Genomic DNA, 21,621 nt, shown 5'->3' on the forward strand with positions numbered 1-21,621 from the left:
ATAAAAAATGCAACCAACGCGAGATTTGATTAAGTTGGTACCAATTGTAAATTTTTATTATAATTACAAAAAATACTAAAATCCGAACAAAAACAGTTTCACTGTAAAAAAAATCGCGCCAAGTCCACGTTCATAAGACTAGTAAGAAAAAAAAATTTGTTTTTTTCTTTACAAAAATATATAAAATAAAAAAATTAAAAAATCCAAGTAACCGATATGATTGTTTATGATTTTCGGAAATTAAAAAAAATTTTGTTATAAATTTAAAAATTAAGAAAAAAATTTTGGAACGTACTTGGTGTGCGTCATTGTGTATTTCAAGGTTTTTAAATTTTGCAACCGCGCACACTAAATACGTTCCAAACTTTTTTTTTAATTTTTAAATTTGTAACAAAATTTTTTTTAATTTCTGAAAATCATAAACAATCATATCGGTTACTTGGATTTTTTAATTTTTTTATTTTATATATTTTTGTAAAGAAAAAAACAAATGTTTTTTTCTTACTAGTCTTATGAACGTGGACTTGGCGCGATTTTTTTTACAGTGAAACTGTTTTTGTTCGGATCCATAATATTAAAAATATATGAGGACAATTAAGTTTCCAGTTTATTTATTTAAGGAAATAGGTTTTTTTTTGCCAAATTGAATTTCGTTAGAACAGTTTTGTATTTGTGGTTTTTCAAGGTTCATTTGCAGTGATTGTTAATTAAATTTATTAGTTGAATATATTGTGATAAGTAATAAGTTATCGGAATACATTCAAAAGACCCCATTTAACACAAAATAAAATTTGTTTTCGTTTATTTATCTTTTCTTGTGCATATACGGTAGTGATTTTATGTCCAATATTTATTAATATAATCAAGAAAATAAGATAATTTTGTGACGACCATATTTTTATTTTACAAATAATTTTTATTTGTAATATAAGTTCTATTATTATATCATTTCTATTATAATACTATTCTTATTTGTCATATACAATTATTGTTGGCAATATAAATTCGTTCTGTCGCATTTATTTATTAAATTATCAATGCTAAATCGTAAAAAAAATTATTAATCAGACTGCCAAAAATTTGTTATAGTCTCAGAACGATCCTGTAGAGTTGTGAGAGGTAAATAACGTTTAGCTCTCAGAGCTCAACGATGTAGAGTTGCAGGAGCCAAACGGTATTGTTACCATAAGAAAACGTTAATCTACTGGAACTTTTTACAACTAACTACTATAGAGTTCCTATAGCAAAATTTTTTTCTCCGTGTACTCTTTGGTCAGAGCGAAATTATCCTACGATAAAATATGTGACGTACTTTCGTAAACTGGATAATTATTATTTATTATTTTTATTAAATATTTTTTGTTTCATAATTTACTGAACATAATCTTTAGTCGTACAATTTTTTACTTTTATTTCAATATTTCAATCAGCCATCAGGTATTACAACTGACGATTGATTTTTTTTTTTAATTATTCATTGTCTGTTTTTAAGAAATGAAGATTTAATATTGATGGAAATGACTTTTTAATTAATTAAATACCATTACTTTGATGAATATAGACAGGTGTGAATTATTTTAATTTCATAAAACTTGATGTACGTGATTACTTGTGAAAAATATTATCAATCGATTGGACTTTTATATCTCAATTTTATAATGTAATTATTATGCACTCAATAAAAATTATTACTCAAATCCCATTTGATTAATATTGTAATTTTTAAAAAGAAAGTTTTTAATTTGAAAATTTTTTCATAATAAAAAATATTGAAAAATCTGCTTACCGAAAGAAAAAAAAATAAATTGGTAAAAAGGCACAGTTACCTTTTCAATTATCTTAAATTTAAATAAACAACGCATTTTATGTCATAAATATTGAAACCAAAATTTTTTTTTTTATTCTCTTGATTGTAAATATAGGAATGATAATATTTAATTTTCAATAATAATAATTGAAAAATTTAAAAAAATATTATCAATAAAAAAGAATTTTCAATTAAAAATTTTCTTAAACAATTATTAATGTAAAAGACCCAGTTATTGACACTTGCAATTTTATTTTAATTAAAAAAACAAATCAATTCTAATAAATTAATAAATATAATTTTTGAATTATAAATTTCAAGATAATTGTTTTTTTGTGAACATTTTATTTTTTTAATTAGAATAAAATTGCAAGTGTCAAACAACTAGGCCAGTGTCAATAACTGGGTCTTTTACCTTATTATACATTTTTTTAGTTTTCTTTTGTTAAAATAAAATCATAAAATTCAATTTCTCTGAAAATAGTTATTTAAAAAAATTTTCAAGTAAAATGATGTCTGAATTTCTTAATAATTTACATTATTAATTTTCAAATAAACAATAATTTTAATTATTTTAGGATTTAAGAATTTAACTTAATATTTTTCATCAATATCAATATTATTCTTCTAACAATTAACTGAGTTAAAAAAATTGCATACAATTTCATATTCTTCATATCTTCTTAAACAATTGTTATTGTTATTATTATTATCAATTATTATATACTTCTTTTGTTAAAATAATTTCATAAAGTTCATTGAATCTTATTATAACAATGTTCTAAAAAATTTGTCGTACAATTTCTTGTCCAAATTTTTTTATTTTCAATTAAATAAAAAAAAAAAAAAATATGAATTCAATTTATTTAACAGAATTAAATAAATTACAATTTTTTATTTTGAAAGAAATTATTATTATTATTGATTTTAATATTCATCTTTTGTTGAAATAATTTCATAAATTTAATACAATTTTTCATATTAATAAAGTTAGCCGACATTTTTGATTTTGGTTAATTTATAAAATTAGAACTGAGAAATATTTATAAAAAATTGCACTTATAGTTTTTTAAGTTTTTTACAAATGAAAAAATTAAAAAAAAAATTTTTTTATAGTAATTTTTTTCATAAAAAAAAATTATAAAAATTTTTAGATGTTGGCTAACTTTATTTTGGTCAATTTTTTTAAAAACAAAAAAAAAATACAATTTCTGTTCTGAATTTTTTATTGTTTTAATTTAAAAAAAAAAAAAAAAACATTTTCATTGTAATTTTTAAAAAATTTTATACAATTTAAAATTTCATATTCTTCTCTTTTAAAAATTATTATTAAAAAAAAAAAAATAATAATTTTCGCCTAAAAAAAAATATTCAAATTTTCCCGCAAATATTTGTTCTAGCTCGGCAACCTCCGCCCCCGCCATCGTGACTCGTGTTTCTCCGGCAAGTTTCCCGGAGTGGGAGTCGATACGGCAGCGAGAAAGGGTGCTCAGTACACAGTACAGATTGGGCTTTGGCCCCTTACCCAGCACCCATACCCGGCAGAGTTGCGAGTTTCCAGCGAGAGGGGATCTGCAGCTAAGCAGAAGCAGGGTGGTCGACGTCCGCCGTCCGCGTGTCGTTGACAGCAGCGGTGGTCAAGCCGATCCGCGTACCAGTGCTGAGTCTACCGTCTACAGTCCACGGGTCTGTTCTGCTCTATTCGGGCAACACTACCACATAACTCTACGGAGATACAACTCACCATAGTCTATACAATATATATTAAATATACCACTACAGCACGGCTTGCTTTCAGCCTTCGTTCTTTAGCTTCAGTCCACGGTGTCGCGACAGTTCATGCCGGTCTCTCGCGCCAGTCTGTTGTTCCGCGTCCGTCTCTCCGTAAATAATATTATTGAGTTTCCATTTATCCAGTTTAAGTATTAAATAAAATTAATGATTAATTAAATAACTAACATATTTTAAATAATTATAAATTTTTAAATAAACCGCGTAAGTTTTTTATTTAATTATCAGTATTAAGTACAAGTATAAAAATAAATTTGTATCAGTGCAGTGAGTGAGTTTGTTTTCTGTTTTGTTTTTCTGAGCTGTCATCTGTCCAAGGTTTGTGTTTACACTTTTATTTTCATATCATTTATTTAAACTTGGTTATACATATTTATTTTTATTTATGTTTCAGGTTAGTTATATGTATTGTATACATTATATATCATATATTTTAAGTACCAGTGTTACAAAAGCGTGTTAGTCTGTTATAAGTTAAGGATCGCGTGTCCTTGAGGTTCTATCTCACTCCGCCCATTGGGATGTTATAAAATCATTAACTTCCTCTTTTTTAACGCTGAAATTCTACGGATATTGTTGGTTGAGTGAATAGAAAAATTTTGGTTTTTATTTTATAGATATTTTTTTTTTAATACTTAAATTGACAGCTGACATGAATTGATAGGAGAAATTATTTTAAGATTTAAAGTGTAGAAAATATTTGTGAAATTGGTTTTTAATTTTGGAGACATATTAGTAATTTGTAAATTTTAGAGAAAATTTATTTTTAAGTAGGACATTAAAGTTTAGCAGTCACTTGTCAATTTTTTTTCTAATTATTTTTGCCATAATTTATTTGTTACGAAAATTTTTAAAATTATCGAATATCTGCTAAATTAATTTTAAGTGTGAAACTAGTCAACAACTGACATGAATTGTTGTAGAAAAATTTTTAAAATTGGTCATTAATTTTGGAGACAAATTAGTATTTTATTAATCGAAGAAAATTTTTTTTTAATTATGAAATTAGTTTTAATGATTGATATGAATTTTTTTTTAAATTGCACGTGCAGAAAATTTAATAATTTTTTTTTTTTAATTTTGGACAAATTATTTAAGAAATTTTAGTTTCTAATTGCTAAACTAGTCAACAACTGACATAAATTGTTTCAGAAAAATTCTTAAAATTGGTCATTAATTTTGGAGACAAATTAGTATTTTATTGATTAAAAGAAATTTTTTTTTTTAATTATGAAAATAGTTTCAATGATTGACATTTGTTTCTTTCTAAAAATTGTACGTAGAGAAAATTTAATAATTTTTTTTTTTTAGAGACAAATTAGTGTTTTATAAACTTTTCTTTGAATTTTTCCTTATAAATCTTGAAATTAATTGAAGTCTAACATTAATTATTTAAAAAAAAATTTTCAGAATTTTTATGGCAAATAATTCGTTATAAAAAAAATTTTATTGATAGTTTTTTAAAATTCCTGCTTGTGAAATTAAAAAAAAAATAATTTACAAATGTGTCAAATGTGTCTGACAGCTTTTTTGATTTTTATTAAAAATTAATTATAAAAAAAAATATTTTTAATAATTTGCACTTGTAATTTTTTTTAATTTCTAAATGCAGAATTTTCTTATTAAAATTTTTTCGTAATAAATCAGCTATAAAAATCTAAAAAATTGACAGATGTCTTAATTAATTTTAGTGTCATCTAAAATTTCATTAGTAAAAATGATAATAAACTATAAATTCAATTTTTAGAAAATAATTTTCTTTAACTAATTTATTGGTTGAAAAAAAGTTCAGTAAAAGAGTGAACTGTCATATTTTTTCTGTTAGAAAAATTAATTATGTGTTGTTCTGAAACAGAAATCCGAAAAAGTTTTAACCAAGTAAATAATGAGAAAAAAAGAGTACGTTGAAAAATTACATGTGCAATTTTTTAATTATTTCTGTAAATAATATGTTCTCATAAAAAAAACTGCCAGTTTTTTATTTTTAGTTTTAGAAACACTAATTATTATTTCATGAACTTTTTTTCAATCTTGTAATGATTTTTTTTTTTAATTATTGAAATTCGCACATGTAGAAAGTTTGACATACCAAGTAAAATTTTTTCATTTTTTATCTCAGTTTACTTATTGAAAAAAAAAATTTTCCAGGTTCAGTTTTTGTTTTATTATAAAATAAAAAACTGACAAAAGTTTTTTACAAATAAATTAGGAGAAAAAAAAAGTAGTTGAAGAACTTTATTAGTAATGAAAATTGTTTTAAATTAATTGTCTGTTGTTTTTTAGTTTTAGAAATACTGTTAAGTATTTGACTAATTTTTTTTATAGAACAAAATTATTTAATTAACATGAATTGAAAGAAAATTGATGAAAATTTTATTAATAACTATAAAAAATTTTAGTAAATTTTTTAATGTAATTTATTTTTTAAAAAATTCTTTTTCTTTATAATTTAATTATTAATAGAATAAAGCAAAAAATAAATTTAATTTTTCATATTTTTTTTTAAAAAACAATTTCTTTAAATAGAACAAATAATTGTCAATTATTTTTTAGATTGAAAAACAAATTGAAACTTTCTTTTTAATTTTTTATTATAAAAAAAAGCTAAACAATTAAAAGCAAAAAAAAATGAAAAATAGGTCATATATTTATCTACATATACACACGTGCAATTATTATATTATTTGAAGTGATTTAACTATTAACTATTATAAAAGGCAACGGTGCAAAATCCAGTTCGTTTCCTGGCTAACACGTTGATTGTTCTATAACTTACCGAGTTTATATGCTTATATTCTATACAAATAATTATAAGTATAATAATAATAATAATAATAATGCAGGGGAGTTGAAGGTAAAGGCCTCGAACCATAACACGTGGAGTGCTTCATGGTATTAGTTACACGTTTAAGTTCACTGGCTTGTTATTAATACGCATTGTATAAATCTAAACAGTTCATTATTAACAATTCAACCGATTATGTAATTACTATGATAATAATAATAATGATTATTATAATTATTATTAAATGTATTTAAAAAAATGATGCTAAAAATTAGCAGACTGATTGATGAGTTTTATGAAAAAATAAGGATAGAATTTTTTCCGAAAATTTATTTTCGTGATTATTTATAATTATTTCAGTGGCGTAATAGTTAGTTAGGCTTTGAAATATCTAACTGTGGTTTTTTCATTAAAAAAATGCATATCTCTGGCGAATCGCTTACCTCCTACGCGATCTTGTCATAAAAAACATAAAAAACTCGGTATCCTTAGTGAGTGTTATCGCTCTTAAAAGTAATGCTATTGCGTGGTAATTAAAATGGCTACTCTCTAATTTCATTTACATAGACGGGTATTTATCGTTAAATTTTAAATAAGAATTTAATTTATCATGAATAATAATGAAATTTTAAACAAAAATTATTACTGTTATTTAAACCTTTTTAATTAAATATAAACTCAATATATTGTCATTACAACAATATAAGTAACTCTTAAAATATTGATTTTAGGAAAAAATCATGAGACTCAAATTGTAGTTAAATAAATTTCCTATAAAAATTCTTATTATATTATAGATTTATTTTGAATATTTTTGGAGATACAGTAATTTCTTAAGTAGTCTTCACCTAGTGAAAAATAAAAAATCATTACCAAGTCACTACAAAAATAGATATAACCCCATATTAATTTTATCAAAAATTCATGAGACCAAAATTTCCTATAAGAAAAAATTATTATTTTTTATTTTTTACTTTTCATGCTTTAAAAGCGTTATTAACAAAAAACACTAATTTCTTATCAATTTTCGTGATATTAAAATCAGCAAACATCTGACAATTTTCAGTTTTTTTTTGCCAAATAAATTAAAAAAATATTTTTTTTTAATTTCTAAAAATGTCTAAAAATTTTTCTGCTTATTATTTAAATCCTAATAAGGTAAAGTACCCAGTACTTGAACAGACTTTTTGAATTGTTGTAATACAAAATCCGTACATTTATTATGGGTAATATGCGCATATTATAATTATTCAATGATACAATAATTGATTTCTGTAAGTTTTTTCAATTATAAATCTATAATTGCTCAGTTTTTCATGTAAAAGGTACTAAACCGTAAACCGAGCAATCAGTAAAAAAATGATATATTATCATTTTAAGTAAAAAAAAATTGTACCACCCAATGAAATAGTTCTTTCTAAATAATACATATTTTTTGCAAAGACATAAACTATAATTTTTATATTACATTTTATATATATATATATTATATATTTATATATTATATATATTTTATATTAAATTTTTTGACAATATTATACCACGACAACTACCTTAAATACAAATATTTCTCATTTTAAAATTAACATATCAAATATTCATAGTATTATTTTTAATATTAATCAATAATATATTATAGTTCTTTTGATATTTCAATGAAACGTTGAAAATTTTTACTGTGCCTAATGCCATATATTTTGTTAGTTCAACTACTGCTCCCAGAGTATTCAACTACTGCGGCTTGTCAGAATTGATTGCTCAACTACTATTCCTTTCATAGTCTATCTTAAAAACATTGTCAAAATATAATTATTCAATTATCTGCGTTATTTTGCGCTTTAATCAATTCAAAATTGTTTATATTTTCATGAAAATCACTAATTTGAAACAATAATTACATCTTTATATATTAAAAGTAGGGTCAAATACGTTTTACTTTGAAACTTGTTCAACAACTGGGTCCTTCACCTTGTTAATAAAAAAAAATCTAGATGTCTGCCAATTCCCTTAAATTTCCCAAAAAACCAGCTATTTATCATAAAAAAATTTAATTACTAAATTACAACGAAGAAGCTGTAACAAGTAATTAGCAAACTCATAAATTGAGGCATTAAAAAAAAGTAAACCCATTATCCGGGTAGTTTTACAATATAAAATAAAAACTCGTCGTCGCAGTCGTATTTTACTGTCTCTTGTCTTTCCTTAATATTCAACATTTTATACAATTCAGCCTTCGCTTCTTTATCTTGAATTTTTTTATATTTTTTTCCTATTATACATGTATCCTATCCCCTTTTATGCGAATAGAATCCGTATACACTTTCTTCAGTCTCAGTACTAGGCTGACTTAAACTCATACCTTATGTTATACTCGCTCGGCTGATACTTTTACATCCCCGTCTATATAATGTCTACATTTACGCTAAAATATACAACTCAGACGCTTTCACCTTTATTTACTCCATTTTCATTCTTCACCCCCATTTTTCATTTTTCACTTCACTCTTAAATCCCTATTCTTTCTATTTATTTATTTTCACTCTCTCAATAAATATAAATAAATAAATAAAATATGTAAATTATTTAAAGTTTAAATGAACAAACAGGCGCATCGATAACCGAATTGTTAATTACGCAATTTTTAATAAAATTGTAAATCTAGTCCATTAAAAAGTTTAAGGATAAATAAATATAAATAGTGTATCGTGGGTCTTGATTCTCAGCAACATATTTATGGTCTGGTAAACGTAAATTTAAATTTTAAATGACCATCGCACAACATACCGTTGCACGTCGACACGTAATGCATATTTGTATATATCCATACGCTATGTATATATATATTTATATATATAATACCATCTCCAGTTTTAGTTCAATGGCCCAACGATACCCATACGCATCGATACTTAAATTTATATTCTTATTGTTATTTATTAATTCTAAAAGGTAATTATTCGTATCAGAAATTTGATTCAAAAGTTGTAAATTCACATAATTAGGTTTTTGAACTTTTTTTAATTAAAAAAAAAAATTTTTAAGAAAAAAAATAGCAAAATGAACATAAACTTATATTATTGGCATAAGCGTTTTTGATTATAGTTAGTGTGTAAAAAAGTTCAGCATTAATATTCTAGGCTAAATATTGAAAATACAATAAAATTAATAAAAGAGCTTATCTGTAGGAAATTGAATTCGCTACAAAAAAGGTCCTCATCAATTTTCGCGTATCTCTAATAGTTTACTTAGATTTTTTATTTGAGTTCTTTGTAAATAATTTATGTAGATTATTTATATTAGTAATTTTGGCAAATAATTAAAATCAAAATTACGGCTGAAACATTCGAGATAAAAAAAAAATTATAACAGATTTTTTTTGTAGGAAATTTAATTTTCTATGAAAAAAGTTCTTAGTAGTTTTTACGTATCTCCGATTATGAAGTCAGAATTTTAATTTAAAATTTGATCTTAAGCTATTTCACTATACGAGGAGATAGATAAGTTTGAAATCCAAATTTTGGGGTAAATATTGGAGATACAAAAAAATCATAAGATAACTTTCCTGTACACAGATAAAAAGGTTCACTTGAGCCAAGAAAATATTTTTCTTAATTATTTTCTTGAGTGAAAAAAAATTTTTTTTTGACACAAGAAATTTCACTTATTCGAAAAAAATTAACTCTCTTTAAGAAATACGTATCTTGATCCAAGAAAATTTATTTAAGTCAAGAAAATCTTTTTGTTTTGAGAAAATTCAGCCTCTTGCTCCAAAAAATGTAGTTCTTAATAGAAGTAAATTTTCTTGTCTTGAGAAAATTTCTCTCTTGCTCGAAAAAATTAAATATCTTCATAGAAGTAAATTTTCATGAATATTTTTATTGATTAACATGTCAAACGGGAAGATCAAATAATATTGAATCATTTTTTTTCATTCAATATGTATAATTACCTGCTAAAATAATATAAAATGGGTATCAAATATTCAAGAGAAAAATTTTCTCAAGGTGAGAAAATTTTTTTCTCAGCTGAAACAGGTGGCGCTGCTTCCCTAAAGTATTTAAAAATCTTGATCAAATATAAAAATTTATTGTATCAAGTATTTATGATAATCTGAATTAAGAAAAAATTACTTCCACCAAGAATAGAATTTCAAGAAAAATTTTTACTTCAGCGAACACAACTTTGGTCTTTCTTTAGGCACCCGAAAATTTTCTTGAGCCAAAAATTTGGTCTCCAGTCAAGAATTTTTTTTTTCTGTGTAGGGAATTCGATTTTTTACAAGCAAGGTCCTTATCATTATGTTACTTTGAGTAACCATTTTTCTGTAGTTATCAATGTTTCATAGTTCATCCATTTTTAGTAATAAATCTACTTAATATTGGACTAAGTAGCATTTTACACAGTTTCAATTTATTTAAATTCGAGTGAAATCGACTTTTTAAATAATTGCAATGAGAATAGCAATTACTACCAGAAAAATAGTCATGAATCCTTTTGTACATAGTATCATTTACAAGTTTATAAAAAATAAGGATGGATACTCTCTAGAATCCTAAATATCATTTTTTTCTCTGGGTAATTATGTATTAAATACATTTTTTACCATAATATTATTAATAAAAACGAAAACAAAAATATTCTTTTATAACCAACAAAAAGTAATATTCATATTTATATTTTTTTGAAAACTTTCTAAATATATTTGACGCTAATAAGTCTTTTGTTATTCAACAATAACAATAAAAAAAGTCTCCTATTAGTAGCTAAACAAAAGTAGTAAGTGAAATTAAAACATAATATTAATCACTGTCATGAATAATAAGCTAATAAGTTATTAATTTTTGGAGTAAATAATAAAAAAAGAAATTTTTCTTTTCACCAATTCTCGTTCGCTAATATTAAAGTTAATGTAAGATAAATTAATCATTGTTTTTATGATTCTTAGTATAGATATATGCACGGATGATGATAATAATAATGATAATAATAATAAAAGTAAAGAATGAATTGAGGACGTTCAATTTACAATTCAAGTTTATTATACGATCGTGTTTAAGTAGTGACATATTCACTTGTACATGTCGTATTGTAGATTTCGTGACAATTTATAAACCTGACAGTTAGTATTTTTTTGCTATTCGATTTTTAGTAATACACTGCCAGGTTTTATTGTTTTATTTTTACACTCGAATTATGAGGAACACGACAGCGAGAATATGAATATTCAGTTTGACATTTGCGGGACATAAACTCACTGAATTATTTTCTTTTCTTCTTTTACATTTTTTATCTTCGACTAGCGTTATTTAGAACCAGAGCATACTTCGATCTTTTAATAATTTAACTAGATCTTACAATTTTTATTGAATTAAATATTTAGGAAAGTAGCTATCAGTTATCGGGCTTGCGTTAAGATTTGTTTATTTTTTAGTAACACAAATTTTTAACTTTACGCTCCACTATATTTTTACGAACATATTTGTTCGTAAAATTTATTTTATTAGTAAAAAAAACATTTCTATACTGCGGAATTGAAAATAAAAAGTGTTACAATGCATTTTTTTTTAACTAAAAAACAAAAAATGGGCCTGATATATATCCGGGTAAAATTTTTCTAAACAATACGATTATTACGTTTTATTTACTTCAATGAAATTACTAAAGAATCGATTTGTAATCAAACGTTATTATTTTCTCAACTAAAAAAATATCGAAAAAATATTGTAAGCTTAAAAGATTGACTGAGAAACTTTACATTTTACGAGATTAATAAAATGTCTATTGGTTTAAAAGTTTTCTTCGGTTACGCATTGATAAAACAGGTCTTTTCATTTGTTAGTACAAATGATTGAAGATATATATTTGGTTTATTTTCGGGACATGTTATTCAAAAATATAAATACTATTATGAAAAGTGAGTTAGTTTGTTTGTTTAATAGCCGAGACCAGTGATTGCAGTTTCAATCGGCTTAGCAAAACGAATGGAAATTTTGAAAAAACGTTTTTAGAGATAATAGATAATTTAATAAACTATTTCACCACAAAGCGTTTTTTTCAAAAATTTCATTCATTTCGTGAAACCAATCGAAACTGCAATTGCTCTGCTGTTGGGAGTGCGACAGAGATAGTTCCGTTGAACTCCGTGAGAGCAAGGCGAGAAAAAGATGGTCTCGACTGTTAATTTCAGCCTGATATTAAAAATAAACTTTTTAAATTATTTATCAATTAAATTTTACTGAATGTTAAATAAAATGTCATTGAATAAATAAATGTTGATTCAAATTAATCATTGAATTTTCATTTTGATTTTCCATAAATAATAATTAAAAATAATAAATTTATAATTTATAAACGTTGTTATTTGCACAGTAAAAAAATTTTCGTAAAATTTAACATAAAATTTTGTGTAGATGATTTTTTTACATAAAATTTATGTTAATTCTACGCAAACTGTTTGTATTGATCAATCCATCCATTTTTTAACACACTCAAGTGTTAATTCAAAGTAAAACTACATTTTTTTAATGTTACTGGCCAACCAACACAAAATTTATGTTAAAGAATACTCCCATTCGGTTAGTAGTATTAATACCACTTTTTAAATGTCAATTCAACATAAAGGCTGTGTTGATGTCTTCTATAGTAACACAATAGTTATTTTCGTTGAGAAAATAAGTTAATTAGTTTTGTTGAGAATGTATTTATAATCTCAGACGAGTATCATCACTTTAAGTTTATTACCAAAATGCCGACTTTTGCGGATTTTTATCGAACAAAATTTTTTGTAATAGCAACGGCGAAACTCGGATTTAAGAGGATGCAAATAAAATTTTATTCATTTATGAACTGTCACACGTAAATAAATGACAAACTAAAATATTAGTAAAATTGTTTACAAGAATCGACTTGTCGCCAAGATTTTTTTTTTTCGATTTATACTCTCCCTGGCGGACGATTGTAGGAAATAAACGAAACTAAATATCCTGTAGTACTTTTTAGCATCCATGCGGAATCGTAGAGACAGATAAAGAGAGAGATGTCACTTATCCTTACGTGTGCGTAAAAAGTAGACTCAACTATAGATAGCCAGATATCCATCATTTTACCCCTCCTAACTATAGCTCGAAAATCCAAGTTTCGCGGTTGGTGTTACAACAATAATATGTTGAATTTACACAAAGATATGTTAAATTATGACGCCACTCCGCTTTATTTTGCGCGGGATCTCGGGAGTACAAGCATAGTCACGTATGCCACACAAGATAGACATGTGAATGTGATAGCCTCAACGTCATTTTAATTTGGTGGATTTTGATTTGTGTCATTACGTGAAATACTTAAATGCAGCGTGAAAAAAAAATTATTTTCCATTAATATATAATTAACGAGTTTATTAATAATTAATAATTGGAAATTAATACATCATTAATCCTATCCATCTATTGCCACTGACTTGTAATAAAGTAGCAACGATTGATTAAAATTAATTAATTACTATTTAAAAATTTTGAATTCTTTATTGAGTTCTTTAACTTTGTATTTATGGAAAACAATTTATTTTTTATTCAGAAATTAAAATTTATTTGAATATATATATATATATATATATATATATATATATATATATATATATATATATATATATGTATATATAAAAGAAAGTCATGTTAGTTACACTATCTATAACTCAAGAATGGCTGAAGCTATCGGGATGAGACTGCTACCATTCGACGCAGAATTTTTCTTAGATGGTTATAAGCTCCTTATTTTTTGGATTTTATCAACCTTTTCTCATTTTTTTTACGATTTACGATTTTATATCCATTTTTTCCTGCTAATAAAAACAAAAGACTCATTTTTCATCCATTTGTTTTTAATACGATTTTCTTTTGTTCTTATTACATAACCTTAATATTTGATTTATTTAACGTAATTTAAAAAAAGTTTAAGAAAGAAGCTAATTATTTCTGGTAAACTAAGTGTTGAAAATTTATATTTATATGCTGATCGTGTGTTTGGTTATGATTAGGGCCAGGAAGTTGGCGTTTTTTCTTTATTCAAATTTGAGGTTAAACATATGAATGCTCATTTAAAGAACTGCGAAAGTCCTGGCCCTGGTTATTATCATAACTTATGATAATTGGTTCCATGAAAGAAAATAGTTAGATTTCTATGAAATCTACGAAAAATGTTGTTGTTTATAAACTAGGACTTTTTGAAACATGAAATTTAGGCCATGTCTATTGAGTTTCAATAACATTTACTAAAAATTTTCTTACAACAAACGTCTCTTTAGCAGCGGGAAAAAAGTCATTGTAAGGTTTCCAAAACTTAACATTACATGTAGTAATTCAGTCAACGGACTAACAATTTTACATACATGTTATTTTTTCTGATTAGATAATTTATAAATTGTTCTTATTGCGGGACCACGGGAATGTAACAGATTAAAATGAATACATTTTTCAAACACCAGTTATGTGAAAAATAAATTTGGCTACTTATTTAAATAGAATTCGTAAAAAACATGTTAAATTTATTTTCTTATAAAAATTGATGTCACTGAGAAAATTTTAAATAACAGAAAAATTGTTCGCACTTGAAGCTAGACAGATTTTAACTTAATTTATGAGACTTGCAATGACTCTAACTAAAACTTTCAATGCTCTTTTAGGATCTGTGCAAATCAAAAAAATACTCCAATTAAATTTCAAGTTTAGATCTAAAAATGCAATTCTATAAAGCGCTCAGCGAAGCGGGCGGGTAACAGCTAGTATATATATATATTTAAATTATTAATAAAACTCACATATTTGACAGCTGATCTGAGTAACACAAAGAAAATGTTCAAATCAACACTTTATTTGTGTTATGGATAACATTTAAGTGTGTAGAAATCCGAGAATCAGCCGATGAAAGTTTTAACATATTTTTGTGTTACTTTTAACACATAATTATGTTGATTTTATCAATACAAACATTATGTGTAGAATTAACATAAATTTTGTGTAAAAAAATCATCTACACAAAATTTTATGTTAAATTTTACGAAAATTTTTTTACTATGTGTCAACTCAAAAAATGTAGGTTAGAGATGAGCAACTGTAGATGTATTATATACTAAAACCTTCATCCGAAGTACGCAGCATCTTTTTGTATGAATTTTATACATATTGGTTAATTAGTTTGTTCAGTCAGGCATTTAAAAAAAATTATATAACAATTATATCATCAGGAATTTCACAACAAAAAATGATAATAAAAACTTTGCGTAATAAATTGAATGTAAAACTTTGTTGAAAAATTTGAATTGTTTCAAAATATTAAATGTGTTTATTATTTTTTGCGTAAGATTTATAAAGAGTCTCAAGGCTATACTAAAGACTTTCATGTATCAAAATCTGTGACGATCAAACATTAAACGCGACAAAATGAAAACCCCTTAATTAGGTGGTTGCTTTGAAGGAAAACCCAATTAGTTTGGCATTAGCCCGTCGATATATAAACCGTAAACTAATTATATAGCCGAGTGATTTCTCAATCAGAACAAAAACAGTCGCGCAACCAATGAGCAATGTGGACATTGCTGTTCAGTTAGAGCAATAGCAACATCCAAGCTTATACATTAACGGCGATTACAATCATCGTTTCCACTATGCTATCTATTGGTTAGGTACGGTACAGGACATATACAAACACTGTATAATACTATGAAACTACGAGTATCAGCATTCGTATATTTATATTAGTTATATCAGTATTGGTTGTATTTATGTGTGTGTGTGTGTGTGATGTATAGCTGTGTGGAGAGGTGGTCTCATCCCGGTCCACAGACTCTCGGGACAAACATGTGGTTAGACCGGTTGCTTCTACTTGGACTGCTTCGTTTCGTGTTCCTTTACTTGTATTTTCAATCCTTCTATAATAAATAAATAAATTAATAATAATAATAATAATAATAATAATAATAATAATCATAATCATAATCGTAATAATAACTTAAATTTTTCTTATTTTTATTAAAATGTTTTATTTTTTGTTAATAAAATCATTATTAATCATTATTATCTATATAATTAAGAAACTAAGAAAAATTTTATCTCCGGCGTATTTATATGATAAAATGAGTTTTTTAAAATTAAATTTAGTATTATTGAAAAGGTCTTGAGCTGAATTTGTATCTTTTCAATGTTACGTATGCTTTTTAGTAACAGTTCATTTATTATGATTCATTTTCGAAGTAGTTATAAATAGATTCGAATTTTGCGATAAACGTCATATGTTTATTTATTTATTTTGTTTTGTACATGTCAATATGATTACATGTCAAAAATTAATTCATATATAATTAAGAGACTAAGAAAAATTTTGTAACGGGGACATCTTTATTATAAATCAGTTTTTACTTTTTTTGCGGTAGTTATTGTACGCCTCATAAGCGAAGCGGATGAAGTAGTGCTCTACACTCGCCTTACAAAAATCAAGCAATTTCTTGAACTAAAATTGTCTCTATTTATTTTCTATCGCACTTGTAGAACAATATTTACCCATAAATGTCATCGAAAAACACTAGCTTCAACACCTGAAATATTTTTAAAAGACATTTTTTTTTAAATAAATAAAAAAAATCACGATAACTGCCGAAAAACTTAACTGATTTAGTCCATTTTTTTATACGCTTCAGTATTATCCAATACTAAGTCCTTTCGAAGATCACGGTCTAATTCAATGTAGTTTAATTATAATTAGTAATAAACTAAAATTCACATCGTTTGTATATCTATATCTATGTAAATTAGGATCGTTTACAATACATGCACAGTACCTTTTCTTTTCTGGGTGGACAATGGCGCGAAAGATTTACAAGTATTTTTTTGATTTTATTTTAACTAATGTTATTATGGAAAATGAGATTATGAGGCGTGCACTTTTGGATTTTCCAAACTTTTTATGATTTAAATAATTGATAGAGTAAGGAAAATTTTGTGACGAGCGTATTATTATTTTTAAAGAAATTTTTATAATTAAATTTGGTATCATCAGAAAGTTCTGGATAAGAATTAGTGCTTTTTCACGGTTTTACATAATTTTCAGTGATAGTCAATTTTTTATGTTAAGTTTTTGGAGGAGTTTTTAATAGTTTGTTCGTTCTATAAATTTGTGTCCATCACATTTGTCCGATAAATTATTTGTAATTGATCTAGTTATAGCATTATTACTTTTAAAATTTATTTAAAATGTACCCAAACTATGTTTAGTGTAATAAAAATATCAAAAATCATCAAGCCTAATTTTTTTTATTCATATAACCCGTAAATCTCGGCAGTCATATAGGGGCTATAGGTTGCTAGTTATTATTATTATTATTATTTCAATTATTTGAGCAAAGGGTTTGAAATTTGTTTTAAAATGAGTACCCACACATATGAATTTTCTAAACAAAAATCAAACCGCGGAATTTTGCTAAAAATTGCGTAAGCCCGCGGAGTTGAAAAAAAATGTCAAAACATCCATTTACATTTATGTTATAAAAAATTCATAATAAAAAAAAGTTAAAGAGTAATAAAAAATTCTTAATATGTAGTGAATTAATAATAGTCTTGTGGTTGAGAGAAGCAGGTGGATTTAATATACTCTCGAGTAGATAGTAATATTTTAATAAACTAAACTAAAATAATAACTTTCGAATATTAATTGGTTGAAAGCGTAAGCACCTTTTTTTAGTAGTATGTGTGGATGAATATTGACTACTAGTAGAATTAACGAGCACCTCCTATCCGTAAACGCCAACAAAACTCGTTATATACTGCCGTAGCTATTATATATGTACTGTATAATGGTACATACATAGTGGTAAATATGTATAGATCGAGGTAGGACATTAGTATCGATTAGTAAGCGAGAAATGGTGTCAGTGAGTCGTCAAACTCATCTTGATTACTCGATCAACTTGTTATTAAAAAATTTTTAATTAAATCGTCGTCATTTTTTCCTGTCATTTTGTTAATATTCTTCCATTTTTCATATCTTTCTTTGTACTGTTATCATCAGTTAAACTTTTTTTCTTTAATTAGCTGTCAGTACCCGACTAGAAATTGTAGTGAGGAATGCCGAAGAATTAGTGAGGGGCAAGTTTGGCTTGCCTAACTTAGGCAAGCCTAATTTGCGCCTTCTTAAATCCACGTTAGGCAAAACGAAGATTGGCATGCCAAATTTGCATGTAATTTGGGACATCTATGGCAAGCCGAACTTCGGCGAACCTTTGGAATGCCTGACTAGCTGGAAGTAACGATAACCAAAGATTTGCCGAAGTTTGGCTTGCCATAAATGTCCCTAATTACCTTTGAGTTTGGTAAACTGAACTTTCGTAAGCCTTTGGATTTTATAATTTCCTGCAAGTTAGGTATTCCAAACATTCGCCAAACTTCGTCTTACCATAGATGGCCCCAATTACTTTTAAGTTTGGCAAACCGAACTTCCGTAGACCTTTGGATTTTATAATTTCCTGCAAGTTAGGCATTCCAAACGTTTGACGAACTTCGGCGTTTCTTGCCAAAGTACTCTAAAACGGAGTGGGAGAAGATATTTGGCTTCAAGTCTTTCCAAGGTTAAGCCTTTTAGTTCTATACATATAAAAGTGTATATTTATGAGAGTATTTGTGTATTGTACATATAAACATGGTGTCTCATGTACCCGACTAGAAATTTCATTGAGGCATATGCCGAAGAACCAATTCGGGGCAAGTTTGGCTTGCCTAACTTAGGCTTGCCTAGGTTGTGCCTCATAAAAACTAAGGTAGGCAGAACGAAATGTTTGGCTTGCCATATTTTAACGTAATTAGGAAAGTTTCATGGATTCCTTAAGTCTGATATATCATGGGAACGCCGAACTGGTTTCAAGTAACGATAACCTAAGTTTTGCTAGTTTGGAGCGAACTTGGACTTCCGAACTTAGGCTAGCCCAATCCGAATCTTATTTGTTTTAAATTAGGCAAGCCGAACATTGGTTGTGCTTATAAGTATCTTGAAGTAAGAGGTCGCTCATCATCGGCGTAGCGTCGCGGTATGGTATAGGGCCCTCGTGCGTCGGGTACCGTGTTCGAGTCTCGCGTTCGACATGTACGATTTTTAATAATTAATAATTACTAATTATAATTACTATTAAGGCGAGTGTGAAGTAAAGTTAAGTGTTATGTGTGATTAGTGTATCTAACTCCTCCATCATCTCGACTTATCAAATCTACCAATCAAAAAAACCTCTTCACATTAAAAAACGCTCCAAAAAAAAAAAAAAAAAGTTACAGAAAAAATAAAATAAATAATAAAAATAATATTAAATAAAAGCAACAAAGAATTTGTTTTTTTTTTTTTATTCATGAAATATTTAAAAAATTTAGTCCTAAATTTAATATTTATACTTAAAATAGTAACAGAAGATAAAAAAATAAGCATTTGTTATTATTAATTTTCGCTTGATAATAAAAAAGCTAAAAATCAAGAAAGAATTAGATTTGGATTCTTCGTTGCGAATTTGGTTTCCAAACTGAAACCTAATCAGGAAGCCAAGTTAGGCTGAGCCTCGTAACTGCGTTACATCCCAAACTTCGGCCTGGTTTGGATGCCTCACTTACTGCAAGTTTGGAATTCAGCATGCCTTACTTGCGCCAAATCACTGCCTCACTGAAATTTCTAGTCGGGTAGTTACTATAATAAACATTTTTTAATATTTTAAAAGGTGTTTAAATATCAAAGGAAGTATTTTTTTACTTTTTGTTCTTAATTATAATTTTTTCTTTCAAAACACAAAAATTTAAGGATTATTATTTTCAAAAAAAATCTAAGCTAATAATAATAATAATAATAATAATAATAATAATAATAATTGTTGCTTTAAGAGGTTAGGTGGGTTTCAGAGGTTCAAAAAAAGGGTATTTTTACTATTTTTTTTTTTAGTATATACAATCATATATTTTATTTAAACAATTCAACATATCAAAGATACATATTTAAACAGTATTTTGTGAAATTTTTATTTAAAAATTTCGAAAACTCAGCCGTTGGTACCTCATCTCCCTTGACGTCTCAAAAAAAATGCTCTTGCCGTGGACAGCATAACTCATTATTGGTTCATCTAAAATCAAAGAACCAAACATATTTCATTGGGAAGTTAAAAATCCTTCCTCCAATAACGAGATTTATCCATGTACTAACGAAATATGTTTAGTTCTTTGATTTTAGATGAACCAATAATGAGTTATGCTGTCCACGGCAAGAGATTTTTTTATTGAGACGTCAAGCGAGATGAGGTACCAACGGCTGAGTTTCCAGAATTTTAAAAAAAAATTTCACAAAATACTGTTTAAATACGTATCTTTGATATGCTGAATTGTTTAAATAAAATATATGATTGTGTATACTAAAAAAAAAAAACATTAAAAATACCCTCTTTTTGAACCTCTGAAACCCACCTAACGTAACCCCCACGTAACCCCTTAATAATAATGAAAAATTTTACACTACAACTTTGATTTCTTACAATTTTTTCTTAAAATTGATACTTTTTCAGTGACTATATAATAATTTTTCAATTTTACTGTTCGAGGACTATTTAATTGACTATATGTCCAAAATTATTGAAAATAGACCTATAACAAGTAAACGTTTTTTTGTAGGAAATTTACTAAGCTACAATGTTGGTCTCTTACATTTTTCTCGTAACATCAATATTTTAGAAGTTATGGCTTTTTTTTACAGTGACTGGATAATGATTTAGTACACGGAGAAAAAAATTTTGCTGTAGGAACTCTATAGTAGTTAGTTAGTTGTAAAAAGTTCCACTAGGTTAACGTATTCTTATGGTAACAATACCGTTTGGCTCCTGCAACTCTACATCGTTGAGCTCTGAGAGCTAAACGTTATTTACCTCTCACAACTCTACAGGATCGTTCTGAGACTATAACAAATTTTTGGCAGTCTGGTTAATAATTTTTTTTACGATTTAGCATTGATAATTTAATAAATAAATGCGACAGAACGAATTTATATTGCCAACAATAATTGTATATGACAAATAAGAATAGTATTATAATAGAAATAAAATAATAATAGAACTAATATTACAAATAAAAATTATTTGTAAAATAAAAATATGGTCGTCACAAAATTATCTTATTTTCTTAATTATATCAATAAATATTGGACATAAAATCACTACCGTATATGCACGAGAAAAGATAAA

At 26.0% G+C, this 21,621-nt stretch overlaps 1 protein-coding gene across 4 annotated transcripts in view; it reads left to right on the plus strand.

Moving 5' to 3' along the window:
- The first annotated feature begins 3,313 nt into the window (after positions 1 to 3,313).
- LOC123270893 (putative polypeptide N-acetylgalactosaminyltransferase 9) overlaps positions 3,314 to 21,621 on the plus strand; it is a 263,471-nt gene continuing 245,163 nt past the window's right edge. For 2 of the 4 annotated variants that reach the window (XM_044737045.1, XM_044737048.1), the window contains exon 1: positions 3,316 to 3,916. The gene's annotated coding sequence lies outside the window, so the exon portion shown is untranslated. Of the gene's footprint in view, positions 3,917 to 21,621 lie in introns of all 4 variants that reach the window. The other 2 variants (XM_044737052.1, XM_044737053.1) reach the window with 2 other exon arrangements.

The sequence above is a fragment of the Cotesia glomerata genome, linkage group LG8, assembly GCF_020080835.1.
Source record: "Cotesia glomerata isolate CgM1 linkage group LG8, MPM_Cglom_v2.3, whole genome shotgun sequence".
NCBI classification, from domain to species: Eukaryota; Metazoa; Arthropoda; class Insecta; order Hymenoptera; family Braconidae; genus Cotesia; species Cotesia glomerata.